The 3,007-nt window shown below is 39.5% G+C and overlaps 1 long non-coding RNA gene across 1 annotated transcript; it reads left to right on the plus strand.

Annotated features, from left to right (window-relative positions):
- Positions 1-1,745: 1,745 nt before the first annotated feature.
- LOC116063179 lies at positions 1,746-2,801 on the plus strand. Its single transcript, XR_004108207.2, has 3 exons — positions 1,746-1,893; positions 2,520-2,589; positions 2,772-2,801. It is a non-coding gene; the product is annotated as an uncharacterized LOC116063179 (long non-coding RNA).
- Positions 2,802-3,007: the final 206 nt, after the last annotated feature.

A 3,007-nucleotide genomic window follows, 5' to 3' on the forward strand; every position in this document is an offset into this window, starting at 1 on the left:
ATGATGTATAGTGGAAGATCAGAAAACGTGGGCAGGAGTTGGGAGAGAAGGGATTGCAAAGATGAGGGACATCATACCACAATAATAGTTGCGTGTGTAAGCCTGATCAACAAGTGAAAAGAGTCAGGTATGTTATTGTCATATTAGTTTGTTGCATGATGCAAATTACACACCTGTAATCCGAATCTATCTAGTATTTGGGGCCGGTGCAGTGGCACTCATGATTCTTATGTGTTGCTCTATTTTTCAACCCCCTGTGTGTTCAAGGGTTCCTAGACTTTCTCTATCTATTACATTGTAGTTGAATTATTAATTACCTCTGTATATTAATCTCTTACAGATAAGAGGAAAGAGTTTGATGACCACTGCTGAATTGGCCTGCTCAGAGGAAGAGGCACTAATGATTCCAGAAAACAGGAAGACAAAGAAGAAGACCTACACAGACTTTGAAATGGGTAGGTAATAAACTATTATTAAATCATATCCATCTATCAACAGTAAATATTTTAACCTTTTGGAAGTTGTACTTAGGTTACATTTTGTATTCAAATGTAACCCTAACGTGCAGTGAAGGAGAGATACCACACGTCCTTCCTGCTGCTGTCAGACTTTATAATCAACACTGCTCCAAGTAGACCACACGCACCATATGTGACAATTTACTCACGTGCAACATCAATGTACACCTTATTATGCAATATCAATAACTACTCTGTGCAATACTGTGAATACTGTGTTATTAAATTTTCTGTCTGTATACTGTTAGAATATATTTTGTGAAAGTGTTAAGAAAAGGTTTTAGAGTTCATGGTGCTGACCTCAGTGCCTCTGTTTCCCTGGGTTATGAGAGGCCATCTAGTTTTACAGTGATTAGACATTATAAAGGGAGTGTGAGAAAGATCCTATCTGATCGGGGGAGGGAACGAGGCAAACAATGGTCAGCACTTTGCAAGCGCGGGATTTGTGACACTGTATGGAAATGACCTGGCTCTCATGAAAACTCCTTAAAGTTTGCTGGAGATTAAAACACAGGTGTTCAAAATCCAACAATAGCTTCTTGCTTCTTCTGAGCTGAGAATTGGAAGTCAAGGTCATGTTTTTATACAGTGTTACAAATTAGTCAGGAGCCGGCTGGAGCCAGAAGATCTGGACTGGATCCAAACTGATGAGAGCACCACCAGGGATGGGACAGAAATGGATAAATAGACAGTATCTTAACTTAGCAGGACCTGATGCTAAGGGAAACTCTCTCGGTCCGTTAGGAGATAGACTTTGCCTTGTATCAGATCCATGTACATGTACTTGTATTCTGCAATATCATTCACTAACCTTGTTATTAACTTTAACTGGACGAATTCTGGTCTTGATTTGATTCCTGAGTTTTATTTCTCTGATCTACCAGTAAACAAACACAAAATAGTGACCAAAGAATTGGAGTCAGATTAAGTCTGGCCTTTTTAGGGCCAGGCCGGTCAAATTGGTCACATTTTAGATTTTAATCCCACAATACTTAAAGGTCCCATATGGTGACACTTAAACTTATATGTGTACCGTTTATATGTGTCTATTTAACACTAATTTAATAGGGTTACCAAAAAAAAAGAGTTGGGTTGATTTTCCCACACTTTTCTGAGAGCCTTTTTTCTCCCCTCCCACACACGCTTGGATTCGCTGCTGGATGGAATGTTCAGCCCACAACTAAAGAGCACAACGCTCTGATTGGCTAAGCACAGATCTAGAATCAGATTTTGTTGGAAGCCTACTATAAACCAACATGGCAGCGGGATCTGCAAGGCCTTACCAGTTAGAGCCCGAATGCTCAAGTTCAGAGGATTCAGGCGAAGAGGACCAATTAATTTCTTTTGGAAGAGGTCAGCAGGACGTTTCAGAGTGGTAAGTTGAGTGCGTTTTCATTTTAGTAGGCTGTAACGCTTTAGAAAAAGTCAGCTAACGTTAGACATGTGTGTCTTCAGTGATGTGGCTATTCGGGGCTAAGGCTAACGTTATATGGTGGCTGTGTATTTTTGCATCTTTTGGGTTTTTAAACATTTGAAAGTCACAGAAACCACTTGAATGATGTGTTTTCATGTTATTGTCATGCTTTCTGCGATGTGTCTGTGTTTATATTCCGGTGCACGGCACATAACGTTACCTGACACACGCCCACCTACTCTTCTCTGTGCGCCGCTGTTGCCTGGAAAAGGCAGCGGTGTCAGCAGCATAAAGGTCCCCTGGGACCGCCGGTAGATGATATATTACGACCTTATTTATAGTTTCATAAAATGTATCAGACTTTACGAATATGAAGGAAATTATTACTTAATGTTCTTACCTCAGTCCTCGCAATGTCATAATGTTCAAATACATTCTCCAGTCAGTACTAAATATTTGAAAACACCCAGATCAAGTATTAAAGTTAATTGTTGTTTCCAAATATATTCAATTTGTTTTCATAGAATTAAAAAAATTGGCGTGCTTTTCCTGTTTCATGCTTCAGTTGATGTTTAATGTTACTACAGGTGCACATGTGGACATTGTGAGCGGATGCCGTCCGAGGTTGAAAATGTGTGCTGCAGGGAGATACCTCAGGTAACGTTACAATTATTGTCTGGTTTATCTCACTGCATCCACGTAGATATTAAAAAGGATGCAATAAGCCAAGTGTTGTCAAAGAGCACAAAGACACAGCATCACCGGGTTACCTTGCTTCCTGCTTTTTGTTAATATTATTGTCATATGTAATTTAACGTTCTATGTAATATTTTATAAAGGTCAGAAGAAGATGTGACGAGCTACCTGACAGATAACAGTTAAATCATAACAGTATTTTTAATTGATACATTTTTATGCTAAATTAACTGTACCTCTGCTGTTGCTCCTCCTTGCACTAACGTCGTTGAGGTTGTCGGTCCAGCTGAGCTCAGACTGGCTCACCTCACTAAAAACAAAATGTTTACACAAAAAGATTTACTTGGACCGAGGTTTTTGACCCCGAAACTCCTCAATT

This window comes from Sander lucioperca, chromosome 8, assembly GCF_008315115.2.
Source record: "Sander lucioperca isolate FBNREF2018 chromosome 8, SLUC_FBN_1.2, whole genome shotgun sequence".
Lineage (NCBI taxonomy): Eukaryota > Metazoa > Chordata > Actinopteri > Perciformes > Percidae > Sander > Sander lucioperca.